The following is a 12,143-nucleotide window of genomic DNA, read 5'->3' as shown; positions in this document are numbered from 1 at the left end:
TAGTGTCGAACAGCTTGGTAGTTCCCGCAACAAGTATTTACAGCCAGAACAACATTGAAGGGGTTTTCCACCTTTGGTAATCATTTTTTTTTTTTTACTGTCAGGCTCCCAGTGCCCTCCAACCCAGCAGCAGTCAACTATTTGTGATTAAACTCCCTCCCTAACCACACCTGTATAACATGAATTCAGTTAAATGCTTTAAAAAAGCCTTTTATAGCCTCCGCTTTCCCTACGCTAATGACGGCTTTGACTAGTCGATGGGGCGTTAGTTTCCCAGACTAGTCAGCCCTCTCTCCATGTTATCATGCTCCTGTGGGCGCGATAACATAATTTGCAGGAGCCAGCGCCATCACCAACTCATGGAAATCTAGTACATGTGCTCCGCCCCTTTTGGCAGCATCAATGGGTCTCTTAAGCCAGGTGTGCGCTTCCCGGCTTCAGCGACGTATTGCGCATGATCGGAAGCCATCTTCTGAACTTCTGGTAATGCGTCTCTGAAGCCGGGAAGCGCACACCTGGCTTAAGAGACGCATTGATGCTGCCAAAAGGAGCGGAGCACATGCGCTAGATTTCCATGAGCTGGCGATGGCGCGCCGACGCATGCAAATTATGTTATCACGCCCACAGGAATATAATAACATGGAGATTGGGCTGACTAGTCTGGGAAACTAACGCCCCATCGACTAGTCAAAGCCCTAATTATCACAGGGAATGGGAACATTATAAATGTTTTTTAAAGCATTTATTTAATTGCGTTACACAGGGCTGGTTGGGCAGGGAGTTTAATCGTACATAAGTGAATACTGGTGGGTTGGAGGGCATTGGGTACCTGATACGTTCCCTTTAAAGGGGACCTTTCACTAAATTTGAACTGGACACAAGATCGAATAGTGGCTGCAGAATATATATATACTCCCAAAATGAGTCCAGTGGCAGAGGGTGGCCTAAAGTCTGGAGATTTACACCAATAACAACTACCACACGCCCACAGAGAAGAGAAAATTTGAGACCATATTTGTCAAATCTTTGTTGAGATATTAGGAAAGCATTTGGCATCTAACTTTTGTTAAGTCCAAGTGGGTGTATTAGTTAGTATTCAGTAGATGTGTACTTCTCACTGTATGAGTTGCCAGATCATAAGCAGGCAGCAACCCAGCAGAGCAAAAAACACCCCACCACCACAGCTTAGGTTTTTCAGTGTGAGATGTAATGGTACAGCCCTGATCCTACTGGTCTAGCCACCTGTATGAGTAGGAAGTGCTAGGAGATTAGAGCACAGATAACACACCTTTTCAGATAGTCTGTGGGGGGGGGGAGGGGAGGTGCAGTACAGCTGAATTTAGCTGTGTCAGATTAAAATGCTTCTATCAGCTATGCTCTTCTTTCACAACAGACAAGTGTAACTTATCTCAGGAGAGGCAGTGTGGGGTAAGGGACCGTACAGCAGATCTGACAGTGCTATGAGATGACACCTCATAGAAGGGTTTGTGATGTGACACAGCTAAACTCAGCTGTACTGCTCCTTTCCCCCACAGGGACTTTACCTGAAAGGTGTTATTTATATATGCTCTACTCTTGCAGAACTTTCTAATCACGCAGGAGCGTAGATTAATATATCCGAGCTGTATCCTTACATCTCACACACTGAGAAACCTAAGCTTTGCTGGGGTGTTTTCTTTTTCTGCTGTGATGCTGCCTACTTATGATTGGGCAGGGCATCTTACTGCATATCGGGAGAAGTACTCGCTACCAGTGAAAAATATCTGAAAATACCCACTTCGGTTTAAATCGGTGTTTCTCAACTCCAGTCCTCAAGACCCACCAACAGGTCATGTTTTCAGGATTTCCTTAGTATTGCATAGGTAATGAAATTATCACCTGTACAATAGAAAAGATATACTGAAAACTTGACCTGTTGGTGGGTCTTGAGGACTGGAGTTGTGAAACACTGACTTAAGAGAAGTTAACTTATTAGGTTCCAAATACATTGACTACTTATATCTACTCAATATAGAAGTGAAATTAAAAAGATTTTTTTTATTCCTAATAAGTTTTTAAAAGGTAGGTAAGTGTAGTTCATTTATGACCTTTGTCTTTTGGTGTTCTTTAGGGTATGTTGACATTAGGCCTTTTTTAATGCATTTTTATGCAAAATTTCAGCTGTTTTGCCGTACCAGCAAAGTCTGACGTTTCAAAAATCTCATGGACAAAGCTTGTTTTGTCCACAGCTTGTTTCTTTTTTGCACAATAGAGCATGTAACTTCTTTCAGCATTTGTTCAGTGTTTTTTTACCCATTGAAATTAATGGGTGGTGAAAAAAACGCAGGTATCAGGTTTTTAGTGAAAAAAAGCAAGTACAGCAGTATGTAAAACCCATTTATTTTTGTGATTTTTTTTTTTTTTTTTTTTTGGGGGGGGGGGGGTCACTTGAGATGGCAGTTTGGATTTGTAGAATTTCATTAAATTAGTGTTGAGTTAAAAAGTAAACATTGGCCTACAACGGTCTGAGATTGAACAATGCCTGTGGCCAACCAAGGTGTAAAATGGAACAATGTCTAAGCAACTCAATGGCAGACCAAAGTGTGAAAGTAAACATGGTCCTACAAACTCAACACACTGCCAGTGTCTTTAGTCAATTGTTCCAGACTAAATCACCTCTCTCAGCTGTTACATTTGTATGCGTATTTTTTATGTACATATGTCTTGCATTGGTGACCTGTGTTCATGCTTCTGTGGTGGGAGCAAAGTTGAACATTGGGATCTTGAAAAACAATGCAAAAAAACAAACGCACCAAAACCTGCATTTTTGACGTTGCTTCTTTTCTGCCAAGAAGAGTTCATGCTTTGCTGCAGAAAAAAAATGCTGAAAAAGTGTGAACATAGACTTAAAGCTCAGTCATGCACTGCCCTCTAATGCCAGGGCGTTCTCTGGGTTGTAGTTTTGCAACATTTGGAAAGTGGCAAGTTGGGGAACATTCTAATTCCTAACACGTTAGTCATTGTGCTATATTCTGTGCATACATACTGCTTCATTGTATCTGATGTTTATTTTTATATTTGCCAGTTTATGTGTACTGTAGACATTATTATGTTTGTTTTTCTGGTTCTTCTCTGATGAATGCTGCAGTTTTCGTCCATCTGGAAGAAAGCCTGGTTATTATGGAACAATAAACCTAAAAACGTGAAGGTACACAAATTCAGAGCAAGGTCTGTAACCGGGGATATGTGAAAGTATTAATGCTCATGAATGAGAAAAAACATCTCAACAGCAGCCACAATAGAGACCTTCACTGCGCATTTTATGGCTCATCCATCAAAATCTCCTAATAAAATGTCTGAATGGCTTCTGTACGTTGCCTGAGCTAGACTGCATACATATATTAACATTACTAAGCGAACTCGGCCTTGGCTGCGGCATTGAATATACGAGCAGGTTTATCTATTGGGTAAAATGGGTCATGATGGAAATTATGTTAATATACAGGGAAAAAAAAGCTAATCTGCCAGTCTCTGTAATACAAATGTCCTTGATTCTTTGATATCCGATGTTTAAAAGAGGAGAAATATATAGTCCTAAAATTCACATCTTAAATAAGGGTACAGTACATTTGATATGTCTTGCTTTAAAGCAACAGTACAGGAAATATACTGTATGCCTTGGCTATACCATGACTTGATATCATTAACAATGGTTCATATCAGGAAGTGATTGGCTGATTAGTCAAAAGTAATGGAGTTTCTTTGTGTAAAATTATCTTTGCAGACAATATTTATGATGGCAGAAGCAGTAGGTGTCCCTCAAAATGCATTTTTGGGATGGCTTAGAGTGGACCTGTCTTGTAGCCACTTTTTGTTCTTACAATTCTGCATTGTGACGTTCCTGTTATTCCTTCTGTAAATGTTCAAATGCATTGACAACTGGGTGTTGACCACTTCTATGGGAATGTCCGTGAGCAGCACCGTGCATTGATGCACATTACCGCTCTATTCACACAGGGGACTTTGGGACCCCTGCTCTCATGATTGGTGAGGTCTCAGATGTCAGACCTCTAGTAATCATCCATTTATCACCAGCAGGTTTTATGTAGGCCAATTCTCTTCACAAAATCCTGCGACAGGTTCACAATAAGTAAACTACAGGGATTGTCATGTTGTCAGTATTACACTGATTAAAATGATACCTGTGATGAAAAAATCCGTCTTGTGGTTCTTGTGTGATCAGTGTTAGAAGTTTTCAGTTAATGAGATGCCCGTGCTCCGGGGTGAGACTGTAGGCAGAGTCTTATCTTTCTGCTCTAGGCCAGAGAAAAAAAATAAGAGACCTGCCCACAGGCTGCCCTGAAGCACAAATGGTCTGCCTCTTTCTTTGTCTCAATGATGAGGAACATGTTTGTGCTTCAGGGCGGCCTGGAGGCAGGTCTCCTCTTGGTTTCTCTGGCTTAGGGCAGGGAGATAAGACTCTGCCTACAGTCCCACCCCGGAGCATGGGCATCTCATTAACAGAAAATGTATAACACTGATTACACAAGAACCATATACCCAGATATTATTTAAATCAGTATAACAGCAGCAACATGACAATGGCTGTAGTTTACTTAGCAAAATCCTGCTGACAGGTTCGCTTTAAGAATATGGTTGTGATCTATATAAGAATGATAATTGTATCTACAGTGGTGTGAAAAAGTGTTTGCCTTTTTCCTGATTTCATAAACTTTTGCATGTTTGTCATACTTAAATGTTTCAGATCACCAAACAAATGTAAATATTAGACAAAGATAACACAAGTAAACACAAAATGCAGGTTTGAAATGAAGGTCCTTATTACTAAGAGAAAAAAAAAATCCAAACCTATAGGGCCCAGTGTGAAAAAAAAAAAAAAGTGATTGCCCCCTCCCCTTAAAACATAAATTAGCTGTGGTTTTTCGCATCTTTGGGAAGCTGAGTTCAATTTCCCTAGCCACACCCAGGCCTGATTACTGCCACACCTGTTCTCAATCAAGAAATCACTTTAATAGGATGAGCCTGACAAAGCGAAGTAGACCAAATTATTCATAAAAGCTAGACGTCATGCCGCGTTCCAAAGAAATTCTGGATCAAATGAGAAACAAAGTAATTGAGATCTATCAGTCTGGAAAAGGTTATAAAGCAATTTCTAAAGCTTTGAGACTCCAGCAAACCAGGGTAAGAGCCATTATCCACAAATGGCAAAAAAACATGAAACAGTGATGAACCTTCCCAGGAGTGGCCGGTGACCAAACTTGCCCCAAGAGCGCAGCGACGACATCCAAGAGGTCACAAAAGACCCCACAACAACCCCCAAAGAACTGTAGGCCTCACTTGCCTCAGATAATGTCGGTGTTCATGACTACACCATAAGAAAGACACGGGGCAAAAACTGTTTGCATGGCAGAGTTCCAAGACGAAAACCACTGCTGAGCAATAAGAACATAAAGGCTTGTCTCCGTTTCATAAGAAAACATCTTAATGATCCCCAAGACTTTTGGGAAAACACTCTATACTGAGGAGACAAAAGTTAAACTTTTTGGAAGGTGTATGTCTCATTACATCTGGCATAGAAGTAACAGCATTTCAGAAAGGGAATATCATACCAACAGTAAAATGTGGTGGTAGTTTGATGGTCTGAGGCTGTTTTGCTGTTTCACAACCTGGAAGACTTGCTGTGGGAAAAGGAACCATGAACTCTGCCATCTACCCAAAAATCCTGAAGTAGAATGTGCAGCCATTTGTTTGTGACCTCAACCTGAAGCACACTCTGGTTATGCAGCAGAACAGTGAACCAAAACACACCAGCAAGTCCACTTCTGGCTTAAGGCTACTTTCACGCATCAGGTTTTTGCCGTCGGGCACAATCCGGCGAGTTTTGAAAAAAAGGTTCCTTTTTTTTTCGCCTGCGCTGTTATTTTTTGGGGGGCATGCGCAGTTGCGCTGCCCTTCGAACTTACAGCGCAGGCGCCGGAGACGATAAGGAAGAGGAGGCGGCAGAGGCCATGAGTGACGGCTGGGAGGCGTCTGGATTAGGGGGGGAAAGACCTGCCCCGTGGCGATTTCGAGGTATGAGGGACAAATTTCAAAAACGATGATTGCAGCAGTGCCAGGAAAAAGAACTAAGAGAGCCACCTTGTCAGAATGCAGCATTAGTGCAGCTCAAGGTGGCCCTTTTAGTTACAAATGCCTGGAGGGGGGGGGGGGGGGGGGGTGACAGGATCCCTTCAAGACTTTGGAATGACCTAGTCAAAAGTCCTTACCTTAATCCGATTGAGATGCTGTGGCATGACCTTAAAAAGGCGGTTCATGCTCAAAAACCCTCCAATGTGGCTGAAATACAACAATTCTGCAAAAATGAGTGAACCAAAATGTCTCCAGAACGTTGTAAAAGACTTATTACTAGTTAATGCAAACGGTTGATTGCAGTTGTTGCTGCTAATGTAATAAGGGTGGCCCAGCCAGTTATTAAGTTTTAGTGGGCAATCACCTTTAAACACAGGGCCTTTTAGGTTTGGATTTCCTTTATGAACTGCATTTTGAAATTACTTGTGTTAAGTCTAATATTTAAATGTTTCACAAAAACAAATGCAAGTGTGACAAACATGCAAAAGAATAGGAAATCAGGAAGAGGGCAAACACTTTCACACCACTGTATCTTTCTTGGAGTGCTCTCTATAATTCATAGTGACAGATAATAAAAATGTTTATTGTATTCCCATAGTAGAACGGGAAGTATTATATGAGCTTGGTATCGAGCAGCTGCCGGCATCCCCCATGCTGGCCGCGTGAAGACACAGACACCTTTGGCCTGATATTTATAATCCTATATATTTACAGACAGAAGCCATTTTTTTTAGTTCCTAATAAAGACATGAACTGCGGCCAATCCTCCGCTGCCTCCCTGAAGAAATGATGTGTGCACGGAGTCAGATAATTCAAGGATGCCTCCGTCTGACCCTGTTTTTCTGCTTGTTTCTTCTCCGTTCCGGCTGAATGCGCTGTAAACACTGGATGTGGAGCCAGGGGAATCCAGCTGCTCTCCACGCCTTTCATAACCATCTCCCCACCAGTGATAGTAATGTGGTATCTACAGGTGGAGGGAGCGGCACCAAAGCAGAAGAGGGGCTGCTGTCACCATGCCCGACTTTACATTTCAAGGGAAAAAAAACATTCTTGCAATGATAAAAAGATTCTTCTTTTATCCATCAGCTTCAGAGCCAGAAAGTGGGGTGAGGAGACCCTCACAGCCTTTATACTGTCCATACCAATTATTTGGATGAATATCACCACCACCCCTAGCACAGACCAAAGTACCATTAACCCCTTCACCCCCGAGCCTGTTTTCACCTTCATGACCAGGCCATTTTCCCATTCTGTCAAGTGTCACTTTATGAGGTAGCAGTTCTCCTTGCGGAGAGTGACATATTAAGCATGCCGAGATGAGAAGACTTTTAAGCCACAATGCTCCTCTGGAAAATATTCAAACTCTGGTGCCACCTATAGCAAATAGCAATCTTAAGAGTCAATGCTGACCCTTTAACAAGCCTGATTTTGGCTTTTATCTTAAGTCATGTGACAGGGCTCGTTAGAGAGTCAATATTGACTTTTGGGATTGTTACTTCCTATGGGTGGCGCTAGAGTCCTGTTCCTCTTCCTCTTTGAAGCTACAATTTGCACTTTATGAGGTAATAACTCTGAAACACTTCAACGGATCGCACTGATTTTGAGAATATTTTGTACTTCAAGATAGTGATTAATTTAGTCCTATGTTTTTGTTGTTTATTTGTAAAAACATCAGAAATTTGGTGAAAAATTTTGCAATTTTCAGTCTTTTAATTCTTTTGCCCTTAACCCCTTAGTGACAGAGCCAATTTGGTACTTAATGACCGAGCCAATTTTTGCAATTCTGACCACTGTCACTTTATGAGGTTATAACTCTGGAACGCTTTAACTGATCCCGCTGATTCTGAGATTGTTTTTTCGTGACATTTTGTACTTCATGTTAGTGGTAACATTTCTTCGATATTACTTGCGATTATTTATGAAAAAAACGGAAATATGGCGAACATTTTTAAAATTTTGCAATTTTCAAACTTTGTATTTTTATGCCCTTAAATCAGAGAGATATGTCACGAAAAATAGTTAATAAATAACATTACCCACATGTCTACTTTACATCAGCACAATTTTGGAACCAACATTTTTTTTTGTTAGGGAGTTATAAGGGTTAAAAGTTGACCAGCAATTTCTCATTTTTACAACACCATTTTTTTTTAGGGACCACATCACATTTGAAGTCATTTTGAGGGGTCTGTATGATAGAAAATAACGAAGTGTGACACCATTCTAAAAACTACACCCCTCAAGGTTCTCAAAACCACATTCAAGAAGTTTATTAACCCTTTACGTGCTTCACAGGAACTGAAACAATGTGGAAGGAAAAAATGAACATTTAACTTTTTTTTGCAAACATCTTAATTCAGAACCATTTTTTTATTTTCACATGTGTAAAAACAGAAATGTAACCATAAATTTTGTTATGCAATTTCTCCTGAATACGCCAATACCACATATGTGGGGGTAAACCACTGTTTGGGCGCACCGCAGAGCTTGGAAGAGAAGGAGCGCCGTTTGACTTTTTCAATGCAGAATTGGCTGGAATTGAGATCGGACGCCATGTCACGTTTAGAGAGCCCCTGATGTGTCTAAACAGTGGAAACCCCCCACAAGTGACACCATTTTGGAAACTAGACCCCTTAAGGAACTTATCTAGATGTGTGGTGAGCACTTTGAACCCCATGTGCTTCACAGAGGTTTATAACGTAGAGCCGTGAAAATAAAAAATCACATTTTTTCTACAAAAATGATATTTTTTCCCCCAAATTTTTATTTTCACAAGGGTAACAGGAGAAATTAGAAAACAAAAGTTGTTGTGCAATTTCTCCTGAGTACATCGATACCCAATATGTGGGGGTAAACCACTGTTTGGGCGCACCGCAGAGCTTGGAAGAGAAGGAGCGCCGTTTTGCTTTTTCAATGTAAAATTGGCTGGAATTGAGATTGGACGCCATGTCGCGTTTGGAGAGCCCCTGATGTGCCTAAACAGTGGAAACCCCCCACAAGTGACACCATTTTGGAAACTAGACCCCTTAAGGAACTTATCTAGATGTGTGGTGAGCACTTTGAACCCCCATGTGCTTCACAGACGTTTATAACGTAGAGCCGTGAAAAAAAAAAATCGCATTTTTTCTACAAAAATGATCTTTTTGCCCCCAAATTTTTATTTTAACAAGAGTAACAGGAGAAATTAGACCACAAAAGTTGTTGTGCGATTTCTCCTGAGTACGTTGATACCCAATATGTGTGGGTAAACCACTGTTTGGGCGCACCGCAGAGCTTGGAAGAGAAGGAGTGCCGTTTTACTTTTTCAATGTAGAATTGTCTGGAATTGAGATCGGACGCCATGTCGCGTTTGGAGAGCCCCTGATGTGCCTAAACAGTAGAAATCCCCCACAAGTGACCCCATTTTGGAAACTACACCCCCCATAGAACTTATCTAGATGTGTGGTGAGAACTTTGAATGCCCAAGTGCTTCACAGAAGTTTAGAATGCAGAGTCGTGAAAATAAAAAATATTTTTTTTTTCCACAAAAAAGATTTTGTAGCCCCCAAGTTTTTATTTTCACAAGCGTAACAGGAGAAATTGGACCCCAGAAGTTGTTGTCCAATTTATCCCGAGTACGCTGATGCCCCATATGTGCAAATGTACCCGCAGGATGCGTTTTTTGCCCATAGACTTGTATTGCCGACGGATCGTGACGGATAGCCACACGTCACGTCCGTCGTGCACTGGATCAGTGTTTTGGCGGACTGTCAGCACAAAAAAACGTTCAATGTAACTTTTTTTGTACGTTGCATCCGCCATTTCTGACCGCGCATGCGTGGCCGTAACTCCGCCCCCTCGTCCCCAGGACATAGATTGGGCAGCGGATGCGTTGAAAAACTACAGCTGCTGCCCACGTTGTGCACAATTTTCACAACGTGCGTCGGTATGTCGGGCCGATGCATTGCGACGGCCCCGTACCGACATAAGTGTGAAAGAAGCCTAACCCTAAATTTAGCGCCAACCCTAACCCTAAATTTAGCGCCAACCCTAACCCTAAATTTAGCCCCAACCCTAACCCTAAATTTAGCCCTAACCCTAGCCCTAACCCTAGCCCTAACCCTAATTTTAGCCCCAACTGCTGTTCTCCTGCCGGCCGGCAGATGGAGACAGATGGCGGGCGCACTGCGCATGCGCCCGCCATTTTCTTTTCCCCGGCGGCCAGGAGGAGCAGCAGGAGGACCCACGGACACCGGTGAGTATGATAGGGTCCCCGAATCCCCCTATTTCTCTGTCCTCTGATGTGCGATCACATCAGAGGACAGAGAATTACACTTTGCTTTTTTTTTTTTTTTTTTTGCGGTCGCCGGTAAACAGTTAATTACCGGCGATCGCAAAACAGGGGTCGGTAAAACCGACCCCGATCACGCTCTTTGGGGTCTCGGCTACCCCCAGCAGCCGAGACCCCAAAGATTCTCCCGGGGCCGGCCGGCGGGCGCACTGCGCATGCGCCCGCCATTTTGAAGATGGCGGCGCCCACCGGGAGCCACGAGGAGCATCGGGGGAGACAGGTGAGTATCGGGGGTGATCGGGGACCCCTTTTCTCTGTCCTCTGATGTGCGATCACATCAGAGGACAGAGAAATTAAAAAGAAATCACTTTTTTTTTGCGATCGCCGGTAAACGGTTAATTACCGGCGATCGCAAATGCGGGGTCGGTACAAAACCCCCCGAATCATGTTCTCTGGGGTCTCGGCTACCACCGGCAGCCGAGACCCCGGAGAAAATCCGACTCTGGGGGGCGCTATTTACTTTTTCCACAGCGCCGTTAATTAACGGCGCTGTGGTTTAAGTACCCTTAGCGGCCGCCGTTAAAAGGCGTATCGGCGGTCGCTAAGGGGTTAAGCCAGAGAGATATCTCACAAAAAAATCGTTTTTCGCTCCCCTCCTTCCCAGAGCCATAACTTTTTTATTTTTCCGTCAATCTGGCCATGTGAGGGCTTATTTTTTGTGGGACAAGTTCTACTTTTGAACTACATCATTGGTTTTACCATATCATGTACTAGAAAACGGAAAAAAAAATCAAAGTGCGGTGAAATTGCAAAAAAAAAGTGCAATCCCACACTTTTTTTGTTTGGCTTTTTTGCTAGGTTCACTACATGCTAAAACTGACCTGCCATCATGATTCTCCAGGTCATTACGAGTTCATGTCTAAGTACCAAACATGTCTAGGTTCTTTTTTATCTAAGTGGTAAAAAAAAAATTCCAAACTTTGCTAAAAATAAAAAAAATTGCTCAATTTTCCGACACCCATAGCATCTCCATTTTTCGTGATCTCGGGTCAGTTGGGGCATATTTTTTGCGTGCCGAGCTGGCGTTTTTAATAATACAATTTTGGTGCAGATACGTTCTTTTGATCGCCCATTATTGCATTTTAATGCAATGTCGTGGCGACCAAACAACCGCAATTCTGGGGTTTCAAATTTTTTTCTCGCCATGCTGTTTAGCGATCAGGTTAATCCTTTTTTTTATTGATAGAACGGGCGATTCTGAACGCGGCGATACCAAATGTGTAGGTTTGATTTTTTTTTTTTATTGTTTTATTTTGAATGGGGCGAAAGGGGGTGATTTAAACTTTTATATATTTTTTTATTTTTTTTTATATTTCTTAACACTTTTTTTAACTTTTGCCATGCTTCAATAGTCTCCATGCGAGGCTAAAAGCTGGCACAACTCGATCAGCTCTGTTACATAGGAGCGAAGCATAGATCACTCCTATGTAGTAGGTTTACTGCATTTCTGTGTGCGCCGACAACAGGGTGGCGCTCATAGCAATCCGGCATCAACAACCATTGAGGTTTTCAATAGACCTCTAGTTGTCATACTGGGGGGGGGGGGGGGGGACAGGGATCTTTTTTTTAAACACACAAAAAAAAGATTTTTCATATCTTCTCTCCAGCGAACGCTGCTGGAGAGAAGAAATGAATGGCGGCTTCAGCACCACGCGGGGGGGACAGCGCTTACTGTAGCGCTGTC

Source organism: Ranitomeya imitator, chromosome 5 (genome assembly GCF_032444005.1).
Source record: "Ranitomeya imitator isolate aRanImi1 chromosome 5, aRanImi1.pri, whole genome shotgun sequence".
Classification (NCBI taxonomy): Eukaryota; Metazoa; Chordata; class Amphibia; order Anura; family Dendrobatidae; genus Ranitomeya; species Ranitomeya imitator.
The sequence above is the reverse complement of the archived record's forward strand: the minus strand, read 5'-3'. Positions refer to the sequence as shown.